The sequence below is a fragment of the Anser cygnoides genome, chromosome 1, assembly GCF_040182565.1.
Source record: "Anser cygnoides isolate HZ-2024a breed goose chromosome 1, Taihu_goose_T2T_genome, whole genome shotgun sequence".
Lineage (NCBI taxonomy): Eukaryota > Metazoa > Chordata > Aves > Anseriformes > Anatidae > Anser > Anser cygnoides.
Window position 1 is genome coordinate 161,470,234 of NC_089873.1, and position 19,101 is coordinate 161,489,334.

The 19,101-nt window shown below is 41.2% G+C and overlaps 1 long non-coding RNA gene across 1 annotated transcript in view; it reads left to right on the plus strand.

Annotated features, from left to right (window-relative positions):
* The first annotated feature begins 4,834 nt into the window (after positions 1–4,834).
* LOC136788469 (uncharacterized) overlaps positions 4,835–19,101 on the plus strand; it is a 31,346-nt gene continuing 17,079 nt past the window's right edge. The window contains exon 1 of the long non-coding RNA XR_010827234.1: positions 4,835–5,037. This is a non-coding gene — a long non-coding RNA (uncharacterized lncRNA). The remainder of the gene's footprint in view (positions 5,038–19,101) is intronic.

A 19,101-nucleotide genomic window follows, 5' to 3' on the forward strand; every position in this document is an offset into this window, starting at 1 on the left:
GAATCATAGAATGACTTAGGTTGGAAGAGACCTTAAAGGTCATCTAACTCCAACTCCCTTGCCATAGGCAGGGATGCCACCCACTAGACCAGGTTGGCCAAGGCCCCATCCAGCCCAGCCCTGAACAGCTTCAGGGATGGGGTATCCACAACTTCTCTGGGCAACCTGTTTCGGTGCCTCACTACACTTGCAGTGAAGAATTTCCTCCTAAAGTCTAATTGAAATCTATCCTCTTTTAGTTTAAGACCATTCCCTCTTGTCCTATCATTATCTACCTGACTACAAAGTCCTTCTTCATTCTTTTAATAAAAGATTTTTTGAAGACCCCTTTAAGTATTGAAAGGCCACAATGAGGTCTCCCTGGAGCCTTCTCTTCTCCAGGCTGAACAGCCCCAGCTTTATCAGCCTTTCTTCATAGGAGAACTGCTTCAGCTCTCTGATCCCTTGTAGCCCTGCTATGGACTCACTATAATAGGTCCTCATCTTGTTCTGGAGGCCCCAAGCCTGGATGCAGTACTCCAGGTGGGGCCTCACAATGGCATAGTAGAGGGGGACAATCACCTCCCTCAACCTGCTGGTCACACCTCTGTTGATGCGGCTCAGGATGCAGTTGGCCTTCTGGGCTGCAAGAGCACACTGCTGGCTCATGTCAAGCTTTTCAGCCACCAGAAAGCCCAATACCTTCTCTTCAGGGCTACTCTCAATATGTTCTTCTCACAGTCTGTACACCTGCCTGTGACTGTCCTGACCAAGGTGCAGCACTTTGCACTTGGACTTGTTGAACCTCATACGGTTCACATAGGTCCACTTCTGCAGCCTGTCCAGGTCCCTTTGAATGGCATCCCTTCCTTCTGTTGTATCAGCCCCACCACTCAACTTGGTTTCATCTGCAAACTTGCTGAGGGTGCATTTGATCCCCCTGTCTATGTCATTGATAAAGATATTAAACAGCACTGGTCCCAGGACAGACCTCTGAGGGACACCATTCATCACCAGCTTTCACCTGGACATAGAACCATTGACCACCAATCTCTCTCTGGGTGTGGCCATCGAGCCAATTCCTTATCCACCAGATGGTCCATCCTTCAAATCCATATCTTTCCAATTTAGAGATTAGGATGTTGTGTGGGACAGTGTCAAAAGCATTACAGAAGCCCAAGTAGATGACATCAGTCAGCCTTCCCTTGTCAAGTGATGCAGTCATTCCATCACAGAAGTCCACCAGATTGGTCAAGCACAATTTGCCCTTGGTGAAGCCATCCTGGCTGTCCAGCATTGCCTTCCTTGTCCTGCATGTACCTTAATATTGCCTCCAGGAGGATCCATTCCATGATCTTTCCAGGCACAGAGGTGAGGCTCACCAATCTGTAGTTCCCTGGGTCTTCCTTTCTACCCTTTTTAAAAATGGGAGTGATGTTATTTCTCAGTATACAGGTTGAAGAGGTTGTTTCTTGTGATAGAACTCCAAATGTACTGGTCTTATAGCTTAGTATTCCCTTCCTGGTTTGGTTCTAGAGGTAAGTGCAAATGAAACTTGGAAATATCATGGAAATTGCCTCAGGCATACATAGAAGCAGAATTCAGGAGTAAATGTAAGTAGGTCATTATAAATCTGAGTAAAGCAAAAATAACTGAGGTAAGATGCATATGCAAACTCATTTCACAAAATCACTCATACATACAGATAACATATTTTGTAGTTATGTCCTGCTTTCTGTTCTCAAGTCTAATGGCTGAATAAAAGCAGGAAAAAAAAAAAAAAAAAAAAAAAAAAAAACAAGAAAACTGGAGAAACTATTTTTTCATTAAATCAAGCACTGTTTTTCCAGGGAATTGTGGAGAAACTACCCACACTTTAATATAGATTTCTTCTTCAGCTTCTCTTTTAAGAGCAGCAGCCCACGAGAGACTTCCAAATAAGTAGAAGGAGATACCTTTTTTAATGGTATAGTTCACCATATAGTTCATATAGATGCATATATAGTTCAGTATAGATTGGTAAATTTTAATTCTTTCAGAAATCTCAGATGGGTACCTCCTGGTTCCAGCAATTCACTGCACTTGAATTTTTCATACTTCTCCTAAGTTTTCTCTACTGCACTTCAGCTTCCTTTGTTGCTGTGCTTATTGTTTAGGAGAAGTATCTGTAAAAGGAATTTAGAACTAAAGTGACCAGAAAGATGGAGGCATATAAGTTAGATGCCATATGTCTGGAAACAGGGAACTTTACTGTCTTAAACTCTCTATACAGCATATTTAAATGGCTAGACCATTCATGACAGGATGTATAGTAGACGGAGGAAGGAAATGTTCAGTTCTTATTCACAGGGAGATGTCTGTGGCTAGGCTGATATATATGACATACACAACTGATATATATGAGCTGTATGTCAGAGTTGAAACACTATGTCCTTAGTTTCCTATGGACAGAAGATAACACCTTGGTATATAGAGGACCAAGAATTGATTGTTAGTGTATTCAATATTTTAACAGTTGAATGGTCCAAATTATACACTGAATTCAGAGAAGCCTCACTAAAAGTCAAAACTATTATAAAAAGCAGTCTAGTATACTTTTTCCCTGTTTATTATGTTCACCTTCCAGAGCCCCTTTTTGGTCCCAAGGCTGACATTGTCATCTTCCTCTGGAAGAACAGGGCTGTCAGAGTTACAATGAACTGCCAGCATCCCATGGCCTTCACTGCAAGGCAGAAGATGGTCATTGTGGTAGTTTCTCTCCCCTTGGCTGGGGCCTCTCCTAGGGCTCTGTGGATGCATTTCTCCCCTGTTGTCTGCCTTTTGGGAGGTCTGTGGGGGAGTGCAGCAGTGTACACCCTGCTGTGTCACACAAAGGAATATTGTTTTCCTTTTGACCTGGGGTCTACCAGGACATTGCCCCCAGCTGTCTGGCAGTGCTGTCCAAGCCAGTGACAGCTCCTGCCAGGTGGTTACAGTCATATGACAGAAAAATGGGGGATTTAAATTGATAATGGGAGCTACAGTGAAAGGTAATTCAGGTTTTCTTCACTTTTTCTTCACCTACAAATCTGGGATAATAAATAACTAACTAAACAGCAGCTTTGGAGAGGCAGTGATCTTTGAAGTTCTTTTTTACCCTGAATCTTGAATTCATAGAACAATGATAGATAGCTTCAATACAATTAATTTTTTAAAGTGTGTTTCACGAAACACTCATGCTCAAAATGCTCAGAAACATGTAGATGCCTAATATACATGTTGTAGTTTAACCCATCTGGCAGCTAAACACCACACAGCCGTTCGCTCACCCTCCCCCCTCCCTCTCTGGGATGGGGGAGAGAAACGGGAAAGTGAAGCCGGTGAGTTGAGATAAAGACAGTTTATTAAGACAGGAATATAATAATAACAATAATAATAATAGTGATAATGATAATAGTATTAATAATAATAATGTGTAAGAAAACAAGTGATGCACAATGCAATTGCTCACCACCCGCTGACCGATGCCCAGCCTATCCCCGAGCAGCCGGCCCCCCACCCCAGCCAGCCACCCCTATATATTGTTTAGCATGACGTCAGATGGTATGGAATACCCCTTTGGCCAGTTTGGGTCAGCTGCCCTGGGTCTGTCCCCTCCCAGCTCCTGCTGCACCCCAGCCTGCTCGCTGGCAGGACAGAGCGAGAAGCCGAAAAGTCCTTGGCTTGGTGTAAGCACTGCTCTGCAACAATTAAAACATCAGCATGTTATCAGCGCTCTTCTCATCCTAATCCAAAACATAGCACCCTACCAGCTACTAGGAGGAAAATTAACTCTGTCCTAACTGAAACCAGGACAATACAGAAGTCTCCAGAAGATTTAGGAGGAACAGCACCTAATTTCTGAATATGTGTGGAATTTGTGTGTGCCTTGGGAGACACATAGGACCTGCTTGGACCTGAGTTTTTTCTTTACAAATCCTGGTTAATGTTAAGGTCTAATGTTTTTTTTTCTGAAACTGGCTATTTTGAGAGATGTAGACCAAAGGTAGCAGAGGAATATTTAAGTTTCAGAAATAAATCCAGAAATCCAAATAATCAAAATTTAGATTTTACCTTCAACTAGTTTTCATTACTTTTCAGCTAATGTGCATATCCCTATAACTCTTTACAGTTATCAATGTATTTTTTTTTGTTTGTTTCAGAATCTTATTTAACTCTATAAATGAAATACTTCTACCTTAATTTCCAGGGTATCTGTGCTTAGACGGTATTAGTGACATTTAAGTTGCTATTTTTTTAATTGACATGTGAACTGAACATTGGTAGTAGTTTGATTTATTTGCACTCTTCACTGAATTTATTTATCTTATTAAAATACCTCCAAAAAATCTTATATTCAGAAATTGTTTGTATATTTCTGTTGTTACCATTCTGTAAAAGAAGAAATTTAAAGCATAGTTGTGAAGATAATTATAAGTTCTAAAAAAAAAAAAAAAAAAAAAGTCATCCATCCATAGCTTTAAAAAAAATGTAAAACTGTATGCTTTTTTTTTTTTTTTTCCCCCTTCATCAGCAATGAAACAGAAATGTTAAAATGTTCACCATTTTGTTTTGAGCTGGTAGAGGCAAAACACCAGAACCTGAATTCACATGACCTAACTATACTCATTTACATAAGCTTCCAAAGATATGAGGTAAGATACTCTCATCTTCCTCTACTGTTACAGAAAACAATATATGAGGAAACATCAGCACCTTCATTCTCTTCAATGTGAAATTACACTTCAGAGGTGCCTTTTCCTGTCAGTGGCTATTGTTATAAATTACTCCTTTAGCCAGATAGAATTAGTTTATTGAGTCAGCGATCAACAAGCAAAACAGCGCTGGGCGGCCGGGGAGTCTGTGCTCCTCAAACGGCGTGCACCCCCCCCCCCCCCCTTCACAGTCCTTATATCACCGAGTTCTTCTGGGGTTACGTAGCCCCTTCCTGCTACTGCGGCTGCGTCGACTGTTGCTAGGGGGTCGTCTCCGGTCCCTCTGGTGGTCGCACAGATGAAGGCCGTAGTCTTCCTCCGCTTGGTATGTGGTGTTTTTCCCTCCTTAACCGGTCATGCTGGTTTGTCTCAAGATAGGACAGTGGGTTATCAATTTTGCAGTTATAGTATTTACACAAAGTTCTCTCAACTTTCCGTCTGAGACAGCAAGAGGCAGGGAGCCTCAAGGTCCTTACAGCCACCTGGCGACTCCCTTTGTTCCTTCTTAATATAGCCATGGGATATAATGAACAAACATGCTTCATACACCACAGCTATATAAGATATCTAGTGTGATTGTACTCCTAAATTAGGTACCTCAGTTAAGTGCATAAATCTTTAACAATAGTTTGAAGGCAGGCTCTTGGATGAGTTCATGTCACCTAAAAACAGTCATTTAGTTTAAGTGCCTAAATTCTGTTCATTCTTTTTGCACCTAAGATGACACTAAATGTACCACTTCAATCTCAGTTACTTTGATGAATCTGAGAAGAAATTCCACAATGCTACACAAGTACTGAGATATGTGAAATGAATCAGGTTCATGCTTTTTGATGCTTGAAAGACTGCTAAAGTATATGTATAAGGGTGAAGTGGGTTTATGTGGCAAGGTTTTGGTAGCAGGGGGCTGCAGGGGTGCCTTCTGTAAGAACAGTGCAGAAGCTGCCCCGTATCAGATAAGGGCCAGTTTCAGCCAACTCCAAAGGGACCTGCTGCTGCCCAGAGCTGAGCCAGTAAGCGATGTTTTATGTGCCTCTGTGAGAGCAGATTTATGAAAGGGGAAAAAAAAAAAAAAAAAAAAAAGGAAAAAAAAAAAAAAAAGACATTGTGGCACAACAACAGCTGGGAGAGAGAGGAGTGAGATACAGCCCTGCAGACACCAAGGTCAGTGCAGAAAGAGGGCAGGAGGTGCTCCACGTGCCGGAACAGAAGTTCCCCTGCAGCCTGTGGAGAGGCCCCTGGTGGAGCAGGCTGTCCCCCTGCAGCCCATGGGTCCCACACGGAGCAGATCTCCACGCTGCAGCCCTTGGAGGAGCCCCCGGTGGAGCAGGTGGATGTGGCCTGGAGAAGACTGTGGCCCATGGAGAGCCCCCGCAGGAGCAGGCCCCAGGCCGGAGCTGCAGCCCGTGGAGAGGAGGCCACGCAGGAGCAGATCTGAGGGGGAGCTGCCGCCGGTGGGGGACCCGTGCTGGAGCAGTTTTCTCCTGACGGATGGACTCTGTGGTATGGACCCATATTGGAGCAGTTCTTGAAGAGCTGCAGCCTGTGGGAAGCCCACGCAGGATGAGTTCAGGAAGGACTGCATCCCGTGGGAGGGACCCCACGTTGGAGCAGGGGTACAGAGTAATTGTGAAGGAGAGGCAGAGACTGTTAGGGACTGACCACAGCCCCCATTCCTACTTCTCCTGCACTGCTCAGGGGGAGGGGGTGGAAGAGTGTGGATGGGGGGAAGGTGTTTTTGGTTTCTTTTCTTTGTTTCTCACTTCTCTAGCTTGTTAGTAACAGGCAATACACTTTATTAATCTCCCTACACTGAGTCTGTTTGGCCCGTGATAATTGTTTTGTGATATCCCTGTGCTTATCTCCACCCTTGAGCCCTTTTCCTCATATTTTCTCCCCATTTCCTTTTGAGGAGGGGGAGTGAGCAGTTGTGGTGGAGCTCGGCTGCCCACCTGAGTAAAATCACTACAGAGGGATGCACAATTTTAGAAAATTTTGACATCAGAGTGTGTGTCCGCTTACATAGTTTTGGTTACAATTAGAGAGGGATTCAGATTCTGATTCAATTAGAGAGAGAGATTAAGATGTACAGAATAGTTCTGTAGATTCCACTAAAAGTACTGATTAGATCTCCATTGACTACAAGCAATTTTAGATAACTACCATGCATAAAATCACGGACATACAAATATTCTGGTTTTAGCTGAATTCTAACTTTAAATAACCCTGACCCAAATCACACGAAGAGTTTAGGAAAGCTCTGAACGTATTTAGTATATATAAATATAATTTAATCAAAACAAACTTCAGTGGTACCAGATGCTTTTTGAGAACATTGATAGAGAAGGTATATTTTTTGGTCTGCATTTTGCATAATAGTCTAATGATAGAAATTTCCTTCCTACTTACTGTAACATGTTTCTATTCACATTTTATAAAGCCCAAGACAACTCTGAAATTTAGTAAGCTCTTTCTGGGAGAAAATAGACTTTTGTGTTGAACTACATAGTGCAAATTTCATCCCAGCAGATGGATAGCTAAATCGCTGTGGTTTTTTTTGTTTATTTGCTTTTAAGTCTGGTTCCTCTCTCTTATATCAGCAGAAACTGCAATGTATTTTTGGATCTAGCTTTGAGTACAATCCATTTGCTCTGTTTCATAACAAGAATTAGATTTTTGTCTTCAAATAAAATTTCATATATTGTGAAAGAGAATGTCAAGGATAAAAACAAAGGAACAAGCATAACAGAATGTGTAGAATATTTTTCTTCCTCTTTAAGGACCTTCTTTTCCTACTCTGCACTGATTTCTGTCCTTTCCCCACTGTTAAGATATAGGCAAGTATTTGTACTATAATTTATATCTATAATTGTACTATAATTTGCACTATATACTATAATTGTACTATAATTTGCACCTTTAGCAGGTGCCTCATAAGGAAAAGAAGAATAAAAAAAAAAAAAAGGAAAAGAAGAAGAAAAAAAGTATTTATATCTCACTAGACCTTTCATTAGGATGTGGCAAGTATAGTGCTGAACAAAAGACAACCTCTGTGTTGCAGTACAATGAAGGTGGGTCAGTGTGGCACAGGGTATTTCAGTATGAATTTCTTTCTTTTCTAATTAATATCTAACCTACCAAACATCAATGCCATAATATAATACTTTTCCAGACTTGTTACTACTCTAATAAGAACGGAGGAGATGAACATGGATGAAATAGTAACCAGCATGTAACAATTTTAACTAGTAAAGACATGCACAGACTGTGAATGGATAAAGTTAGAAAAGGCATAGGTTACTCAGCCTACTCATTTGTCATTATACTGTTAGACATTCACATATTGCTAATGGTTAAGGTGTTCTTCAAGATTCCTTTTTTTAAGAATAGGCTATGAATCTGAAGAAATAATTTAAAGCTATTTTGTTGGACAAGAATACAGCAGATTTCAAATGCAGTACAACTATTCTATTTGTATAGATCTGTATAGTGATTTTTTGAGTTATTATGTAACAAGATGGTGAAAGAAAATAGTATTTCTTGAAATATCTAAAAAAGTTCCAAAGAATGAACTGTTTATTCATGATACTTAAAGTCTCTCTGTTAGCTATAGGACTATCTTATTAAAAGGACTATCAAGTAAAACATAAAGCAAATGCAGGAAAATGATGCTATAAATTATTATCATCGTGAAAATGCCAGCGTTACTGAGATAGCTTCTTCCAAAGATTCATGACTTTTTTTTTTTTTTCAATGTTCTAAGAAATTCAGATCTGTAAGATACCTTGGGTCTTTTTCTACTTCATCTTGTGTCTAAATGAAAAACATTGACATTACCTGTCTGATACATTAATATAAGTATAAATATTCAAATTAAACATCTATTTTATTTCATGGAAATGGTATTCTTGAAAAGCACCTCTCCAGTGAAGAAAGGGTTAGAGAGTTGGGTAGTTCAGCCTGGAGAAGAGAAGGCTCCACAGAGACCTTGTTGTGACCTTTCAATATATAAAGGGGGCTTATAGGAAAGGAAGAGAAAGACTTTTATACCAGGCCCTGTAGTAACAGGACAAAGTGCAATGGTTTAAACTGAAAGAGGTTAGATTTAGAATGGATATACGGAAGAAATTTTTCACAGTGAGAGTGATGAGACACAGGAACAGGTTGCTTAGGGAAGTTGTGGATGCCCCATCATTGGAGGTGTTCAAAGCTGGGCTGGACAGGGCTTTGAGCCACCTACTCTAGTGAAAGATGTGCACTCCTATGGCAAGGGTGTTAGACTAGACAGCCTTTAAGGGTCCTTTCAAGCTTAAACCTAAATTAAATTCTATAATGTCCCAGTGATGATGTTATACCTAATAGACATTAATAATAGTTACAAAAATATTATATAGATATATTCCAATAGATCATTATGTTTATAAACTGTGACCCTAGTCCAAGAATTCATACATAACTAGTCTGAGCTAACATAGGTTTTTATATTATCTAGAATCTACATTTTGAATGCTGACAAAGAAACACATGGACCCGTAGCCAGACTCCCAAGAATCTGAGTACATGATCAAAGCAGAGGCCTTAACATTGCAGGCACAGAATGATATCAGAAGCTCTAGAGGTTATATCACAAATGGCCAACTACCAGTCACTAAGGAAATCAAAAGAAATCCAACAAAATACAGACTTGAGAGCTGGGTAGAACTAGTTCTAGGGCATAACTTGTACAAAATTGTGTAGCAAACCCATTGCAGATATCCATAATTGATATTATAAGCTCAAATGTCCTTAATTTGTATACAAGACTGCAGAGAACCAACCAGCTGCACAGGCACTTGACTTCAGAACTGGGGATCTCAAGTGTGATCATTCTCATATCTCATACTGGTAAATAGGCAAGCACTGAGTTATTATTGTTAAAGGGAAACATACTTCTCTTGCCTAGGTTTGGTCTCGTAACTCATTCCTAAAACTTGGCTGTAATTTGGATGCAGCAGAAAGAGAAGCGAAAAAAATGGTTCTGTTTCCTCCTCAGTTTGAGGTCATTCATATTTCTTTCTAAGACAATCACAGTGCCCAACAAAGCAAATTACAGAAAAGAAGTTGACCAAATTGTTACTATTACTTCTTTTGAACTTGAAGTATCAAGCAAGCAGGACTAAAAAGCTCATACAACTAGAAGGAATATTCAAAAAGATTCAGGATTCTGTCAGCTCTGAGGAATGTGTTCTTCAGAACATTGTGCTTGAGTTCTGCTCCCAGAAGTAAATAAGCGTCAAAAAGTCTATACACAAAGATCTCTGAAAGCAAAACTGGGTGCCCATTTCTTTGAGACGAGGGATAGTTTTCTCACTAAGTTAATCTCCTCATAGATCCTGAACTTCATTCTTCAAGACAAAACATCAAAAGGAACATTTAAGTGGGGACTGTTTTAACTCTGCAGCATTTAGAAAGTAATATTGGAACACTGTACTCTATGCCTCTGGTTCTCAAGTCCAGTAAAAAAGAATTAAAATTAATGGATACAATCTTTTGATTAAATGTATGAAACCTTTTGTACAAGAAAAAATTTATATTAAATGAAAAAAAAGTGGTGGCCAGTCACTGAATACCAAGGAGTAATTTAGTTGTTTTAGAGGAAATGGATCTAGAAGTTTCACAGCTTCGTGATGGTGCCTTTGTAGACACAAGATTTTCCATAAACGATTTCCTTCGATGATTTGTTGGTTTCTTCCATCTCTCATGATGCCTCTTGTACCTGTTTGTATATTAACAGTGTGATTCCTTTCAAGAAAAAAAAATAAAAGAAATTTACACTCATAATAAAACTTCTGGAGGTTACTACAGGGCTGTAGTAACATTTAGCAGTGGAAAAGACTAATTTGTGGAGATACGTAAGTTGGTTTTGAATATTGCAAAAGAGGTAATTTTAAAGGATTTGGGAATGATCTGTTGTTTTAATGGAAATAATGAAATATACTAATGTATGACTGTTTTGAGGGGAAACTGTTCTGAAAGCAATTCAAAATATCTTCTTATCCTAGTTGACAATCTAAAGGCAAAACAAATGTTTTGAGAAATCCTTGTTGATTTTTGTATTGGTCTGCCTGCAATGAAAGCAGCAGGATTGGATTAAAGATCTAAGAATTTAGTTTTGCAAGGCTGTGTTGCATTGCACTAAATACTATCTTTTTTTTTTTTTGCCTTTTCTTTTAATGCATTTGTCACTGTCTTTGCCATTCCTGTATCCCCCCTCCCCCCGCCAAAATAAAATGTTCTTGTGCACATATAAAATGTTTATGCTGTTTTGACAGGAAAATAAAGCTTCTATTCCTCAGATCACAGAAGAAACTCATTTAATACGTGTGAAAGTCTCACCTAAATTCTGATCATGAAATAGCTCATCTGAGGCTTGTTCTAATTGTGATCATTTGTCAAATCCATACATATACTATATAGATATATAGACATGTTATGTTATGCATAAACATCCTAATAAGATTTATTTTCCTTTTCCTCAAAATGTATTAGCAATCAGAATTCATCAAAATGCATGGCTGAAGTCCTTATGGGATAAGTTTATGTTTTGTTTCACTCTGAGTACTAGTAATTGAGAATTTTAATGAATGTTGAGGCTGCCGTCTTAAAGTTTGGCACTGTCTTCCAAGAACTGAACTGAAAACCTCCAGTTTAGCACTTGCTTTTCTTGCAACTGAATCTGAAGAAAAGATAATGTAGAATAGGATTCAAAGCTCTAAGCAAAACAAACAACCAAAAAAAGCATTAAGCCAAAGCCACAAAATAGGAGGGTCTAATAACAGTAGTATCTAATCTTCCATGTAAAGAAACATTTTATGTAAAGTTTAAAAATGAGAAACTTAATGAGACTTCATGTATTGAAACCCCTCCATGTAGGAAACCTAGGTCACAAGTTGAGTACAGAAGCAAATTCCCATTTTCTTCTAGAAGTTAATATGTGAGACAGGAACCACCTTTCATCTGGACACTACAATATTTATCAAGAAATGTGAAACTGGATTCCAGGTCTGAAAGCATTTACAGCTAATTCAGGATAAACTTGTTTGACTAAACTTGTTTAAGAATTGCTTTATCCAGATAATGATAACAACTGATATTGAGTAAGAACTAACTGTTGGTAACATGTTAATGAATGTCAGTCCAGTAGAGCGTTTTAAAGATTGAAACAGGTGTAATTGGAAGTTTTAAAAACATTTTAATCAAAATGATCTGTAATTCCCTAGCTGTATTCCCTAGGTATATCTATAATATACATATATATATAATACATGACATGTACGTATATTATATAGATTTATAATATATACACAATATGTGCACATATGCATAAATATATATTCAGTTGAAACAGGGTTTCTCTCATTTGCTAAACCCATTGATAATCACCTATTCTCCAAACAAATGGATAGATTGGATGGTGCAAGGAATGTCAAGAGTCAACAGTAGGGTAAATCCTTAATCCAGTGTCTCTACTGAGACATCTTCTGCACTAAAGAGAAGGCACTTTATATAAACCATGCTGTCCTGTCTTACTTTTATAGTCTATTTTATTAATGCTGACCTACATTGTTATCTCAATACCTTTCATGCTTCTTGTGACAGCATTCCAGCTGGACAGAGTTTTGAGGTTGCTTGGCCTACATTATTTTATTTCTTTATAATTTTTTATAGCTTCTCAGGGTAAAAAACCTAATGGACTCAAACCACTGATTTGACTAAAATATAAACAGAAATATGTTATTTTTTAAATATGAAAATCTCAAAGTCACTACATAAGAGACTATGGAAATAAAAATGTTTTTAAATTAGCCTTAATTTATGCAATATGTCTGCACAATTTAGAACTTTCTTCTAGTTTTGGTTTTATGCAGTAAACAGTTATTTTATCCATCTTTGAGGCTGGACTTGTATGTTCCCTAATTCTCTTAGTAATGTCTCCTTCAGCTTCAGCTCCATAGTCATTTGTGATTCTTCATCCTGACGCATCATACAGTTACTGGAAAGTGCTCTACTTGAGAATTCCAAGAGCTCTCCAGGAAATAAACAATCTCCTTTTCTTCCAGATACTCACTCCTGTTACTCCCTGCCCTTTTAAAGGAAAATTGGACAGAAACTGAAAGGGAAAATAAACAAACAAATAAGCAAACAAACAAATAAACAACAACAACAAAAAACAGAACATCAATATTTCAGTCATATTAACTATTTTGTCTTATCTAAAACAGAAATGTACACTCTCATGCCGTGTTGTTCAGTTTTCTCTATTTTGTCTTCTTTCACACTGTGCTTCAGCATCTTAAGTCACTCTGTTTTTCTGCTTTGTATTAGCATGCAAATATTTTAGCTGTTTCTTACTGACCATAAGTAATTCTATTCTAGTTTAGTCCTTTCACTGTCTATATTGCTGATCAATCATTTAGCATCAATCAGCATATATTGCTGTTTCAATCATACTTTCTCTTAGTATGTCTTCTGCCAATTCTGTCCAATACTTTTTGCATTGATATATTCTCCCATTTAAAAATTAAATAAAAATAACTCAGTTATTAAAGAAAGTTTAAAGAATTACACTTCATCCCAGTTAAGCAGCTGTATTTTAAATGCTTTCAATGTTTTCAATAGCATTATTTCATTCCTATCAATAGAGCCACATCAGAAAAGCTATTGTTTTGTTACATTAATACTACATAGTGGTACAAGTATGTTCCTGGAGCTCATTCCATTCCACTGAAGACTGAATGACCTTTCACCATGGTATTCACCCTTTAATTGTAATTGACAGTACAATTTCCTGGTTTCCATTGTGTCACAGAACACTAGATATAGACAATTTGCTACTTTAAACAAGATCAAAATACCCTTAATTGTAATTTTAAGGACAGCATTAGTAAAATTTATCCCAATGAAATAGATTCATACACACACAAATGCAAACACACATACACATAAATTAAAATAAATAAATAAATAAATCTCCTAAGATCTCATACATCAGAAAGTCTCCAGATATGCCTGTAGCTTCAGTTCTAAAATTGTCTAGATGAAGATTCACTCAATTTAAAGATATTTTATACTAATATATGGAAACAGAGACACTGACTTTCTCTTTTGGTTGTGAAGTCAAATTTCTATGGTTTATTCAGCTAAATTTAAGAAATTTTTAATACAATAAACCTAATATTTAATAACCTTTTGAAGTCATTTTTATATATCTAATTACAAATTGTTACTGAATGGAAAAGTATGATATTTGTTAAAAAAAATAATAATTAAAAAAAAAAATAAACATTTATTTGGAAATATAGTTTCTCCCGTATTATAACTTTCCAGAATTATGGTCCCATGATTGCAGTTTTATCAGTGTAAGACCAAATTAGCAGTAGGGACACTAAATAGGCTCAATACCAAAACTCATTTATCTACAGAAATATTTAATTTTAAGGAGTGACAGGCTTTCGCTCCTGCATAGGGAGACAATGTGGTCTGGGAGAAAAATATCAGGTCAGTCCTCGCAGGTGTCCAAGACTCGTGGTATATGGGCTGGGCCATGGGGTCCCTTCTGTTACTGCTTAGTTGCTCCTCAGCATAGGGAGATTAGAAAAATTTACTGCCTATTTCTAACAAGCTAGAGAAGTCAGAAACAAAGAAAAGAAACCGAAAACAACTTCCCCCCATCCATACTCTTCCACCTCCTCCCCGTGAGCAGTGCAGGTGAATGGGGGTTATGATCAGTCTATAGCACTTTGTCTCCGCCGCTCCTTCACAGTCACTCTCTGCCCTTGCTCCAATGTGGGGTCCCTCCCACAGGATGCCGTCCTTCCTGAACTCATCCTGCGTGGGCTTCCCACAGGCTGCAGCTCTTCAAGAACTGCTCCAATATGGGTTTGTACCACGGGAGCATCAGGAGCAAAATGCTCCAACATGGGACCCCCACGGGCTGCAGCTCCCCCCAGACCCCCTGCTCCTGCATGGACTCCTCTCCACGGGCTGCAGCTCCGGCCCGGGGCCTGCTCCTGCGGGGGCTCTCCATGGGCCACAGCCTCCTGCAGGCCACATCCACCTGCTCCACCGGGGGCTCCTCCAAGGGCTGCAGCGTGGAGATCTGCTCCGTGTGGGACCCATGGGCTGCAGGGGGACAGCCTGCTCCACCAGGGGCCTCTCCACAAGCCACAGGAGAACTTTTGTTCCGGCACCTGGAGCACCTCCTGCCCTCTTTCTGTACTGACCTTGGTGTCTGCAGGGCTGTTTCTCACTTCTTGTTCTCCCAGCTGCTGTTGCAGAGCTGTTTTTTGCCCTTTCATTAATCTGCTCTCACAGAGGTGCTACCAACATTGCTCACTGGCTTGGCTTGGCTCTGGCCAGTGAGGAGTCCCTTTGGAGCTGGCTGGAACTGGCCCTTATCGTGTGGCTAGCTTCTGGGCTGTGATCATGGAGGACACCCCTGCAGCTCCTGCTACCAAAACCTTGCCACATAAACCCAGTGCAGTTATATCCTGATCTCTGCTGAGGTAGATAAAAGGAAGTAATCCTAAATTAGCTTTTTTTAAATTGTCTTTACTATATATTTGTCACTTTTTTTTTCTTTTTTGTTTTTACTTTGGTTATAAGACTCATTCCTCCTTTTGTTACCATTTAGAGGTAATAAACACACCCATTAAAATCAGACACGTCAGTCCCTGTTATCAGCACAATTTTCATATTTTTAGCTTAAGTTTTATGCAGCGTTATAAGGAAATATTTTGCATTAGTGTCCTGGTTCCAGTTAGGACAGAGTTAATTTTTTCTCATAGTAGCTGGTAGGGTGCTATGTTTTGGATTAGGATGAGAAGAGCGCTGATAACATGCTGATGTTTTAATTGTTGCAGAGCAGTGTTTACACCAGGCCAAGGACTTTTCGGCTGCTCGCTCTGTCCTGCCAGCGAGCAGGCTAGGGGTGCAGCAGGAGCTGGGAGGGGACAGACCCAGGACAGCTGACCCAAACTGGCCAAAGGGGTATTCCATACCATCTGACGTCATGCTAAACAATATATAGGGGTGGCTGGCCGGGGTGGGAGGCCGGCTGCAGGAGCTGGAGCGGCTGCAGGAGCTGGAGCTGGAGCGGCTGCTCCCACTCCTGTGTCTGGGTCAGAGAAACGAGCTGTAGCAGTGCAAGTTGCCCCTGCAGAGGGTATTCCAACCCCTGTGGCAGACCCTGTGGCTGGGTCAGAGAAATGAGCTGTAGCAGTGCAAGTTGCCCCTGTAGACAAGGTGAAAAAATGGTATAGAGACTCAGGTCGTTTAGAACGCAGACAGTCTTCTGCTAAGTCTGGGCATAGTGAAGACGAGGCTGGGCCATCAAAGGTGCAGGAGACTGAAGATGAGGATGGGGATGTCGAAAAATCAACAGTAACTACCCGGACTCTATACCAGCATGAGCTACGAGATGTGCGAAAAGATTTTGGTCGCTGTATAGGTGAGCAGCTTGTCACCTGGCTGCTCCGGTGCTGGGACACCGGAGCCAATTATGTGGAATTAGAGGGCAAGGAAGCCAGGTGGCTGGGATCCCTTGCTAGGGACGCGTGTATTGACAAAGCAATTGGAGATGGAGCACGATCTCGCAGCCTCTGGAGGCTGAAGTGAGTCTAACCGGTAATGATTGGCAAAAGCACCGTATTGTGACTGGCCCGGATGCTCCGTGCATCCTTGGCATAGACTATCTTAGAAGAGGATATTTCAAGGACCCAAAAGGGTTCCTCTGGGCTTTTGGCATAGCTGCCTTGGAGACAGAGGACATTAAACAGTTGTCTACCTTGCCTGGTCTCTCAGAGGACCCTTCTGTTGTGGGGTTGCTGAGGGTTGAAGAACAGCAAGTGCCGATCGCTACCACAACTGTGCACCGGCGGCAATATCGCACCAACCGAGACTCCCTGATTCCCATCCATAAGCTTATTCGTCAACTGGAGAGCCAAGGAGCGATCAGCAAGACTCATTCACCTTTTAATAGTCCCATATGGCCAGTGCGAAAGTCTAATGGCGAGTGGAGACTAACAGGGGACTATCGTGGCCTGAACGAAGTCACACCACCACTGAGTGCTGCAGTGCCGGACATGCTAGAACTCCAGTATGAACTGGAATCAAAGGCAGCCAAGTGGTATGCCACAATTGATATCGCTAATGCATTTTTCTCCATCCCTCTAGCAGCAGAGTGCAGGCCACAGTTTGCTTTCACTTGGAGGGGAGTCCAATATACTTGGAATCGGCTGCCCCAGGGGTGGAAACATAGCCCTACCATTTGCCATGGACTGATCCCGTCTGCGCTGGAGCAGGGGGAAGCTCCTGAACACCTGCAGTACATCAATGACATCATTGTGTGGGGTGACACTGCAGAGGAAGTTTTTGAGAAAGGGAAGAAAATAGTCCAAATCCTTCTGAAGGCCGGTTTTGCCATAAAACAAAATAAAGTTAAAGGACCTGCACGAGAGATCCAGTTTTTAGGAATAAAATGGCAAGATGGACGTCGTCAAATCCCAATGGATGTGATCAACAAAATAACAGCTATGTCTCCACCAACTAGCAAAAAAGAAACACAAACTTTCCTAGGTGTCGTGGGGTTTTGGAGAATGCATATTCCAAATTACAGTCTGATTGTAAACCCGCTCTACCAAGTAACCCGTAAGAAGAATGCTTTTGAATGGGGCCCTGAGCAACGACAAGCCTTTGAACAAATTAAGCAGGAAATAGTTCATGCAGTAGCCCTCGGGCCAGTCCGAACAGGACCAGATGTAAAGAATGTGCTCTACACCGCAGCCGGGGAGAATGGTCCCACCTGGAGCCTCTGGCAGAAAGAACCTGGGGAAACTCGAGGTCGACCCCTGGGGTTTTGGAGTCGGGGATACAGAGGATCTGAGGCCCGCTATACTCCAACTGAAAAGGAGATATTGGCAGCATATGAAGGAGTTCGATCTGCTTCGGAAGTGGTCGGTACTGAAGCGCAGCTCCTCCTGGCACCCCGACTGCCGGTACTAGGCTGGATGTTCAAAGGAAGGGTCCCCTCTACACATCATGCAACTGATGCTACATGGAGCAAGTGGGTTGCACTGATTACTCAGCAGGCTCGAATAGGAAACCCCAGTCGCCCAGGAATCTTGGAGGTGATTATGGACTGGCCAGAAGGCAAATACTTTGGGATATCATCAGAGGAGGAGGTGGTCCGTGCTGAAGAAGCCCCACTGTACAACAAGCTACCAGAAAATGAGAAGAAATATGCCCTGTTCACTGACGGGTCCTGTCGTGTTGTAGGAAAGCATCGGAGATGGAAAGCTGCTGTATGGAGTCCTACACGACGAGTTGCAGAAGCTGCTGAGGGAGAAGGTGAATCGAGTCAGTTTGCAGAAGTAAAAGCCATTCAGCTGGCTTTAGATACTGCTGAACGAGAAAAGTGGCCAGTTCTCTATCTCTATACTGATTCATGGATGGTAGCAAATGCCCTGTGGGGGCGGTTACAGCAATGGAAGCAGAACAACTGGCAGCGCAGGGGCAAGCCCATCTGGGCTGCGGCATTGTGGCAAGATATTGCTGCCCGGGTAGAGAACCTGGTTGTAAAGGTACGCCATGTAGATGCTCATGTGCCCAAGAATCGGGCTACTGAAGAACATCAAAACAACCAGCAGGTGGATCAGGCTGCTAAGATTGAAGTGGCTCAGGTGGACCTGGACTGGCAACATAAAGGTGAATTATTTATAGCCCGATGGGCCCATGACACCTCAGGCCATCAAGGTAGAGATGCAACATACAGATGGGCTCGTGATCGAGGGGTGGACCTGACCATGGACACTATAGCACAGGTTATTCATGATTGTGAAACATGTGCTGCAATCAAGCAAGCCAAACGGTCAAAACCTCTTTGGTATGGAGGACGATGGCTGAAATATAAATATGGAGAGGCCTGGCAGATTGATTACATCACACTCCCTCAAACCCGCAACGGCAAGCCCCACGTACTTACAATGGTGGAAGCAACCACCGGATGGCTGGAAACATATCCTGTGCCCCATGCCACCGCCCGGAACACTATCCTGGGCCTTGAAAAGCAAGTCCTATGGCGACATGGCACCCCAGAGAGAATTGAGTCAGACAACGGGACTCATTTCCGAAACAACCTTATAGACACTTGGGCCAAAGAACATGGTATTGAGTGGGTGTATCACATCCCCTATCATGAACCAGCCTCTGGAAAAGTTGAACGATACAATGGACTGTTGAAGACTACACTGAAAGCAATGGGTGCTGGGACATTCAAAAATTGGGATACACATTTGGCAAAGGCCACCTGGTTAGTCAATACCAGGGGATCTGCCAACCGAGCTGGACCTGC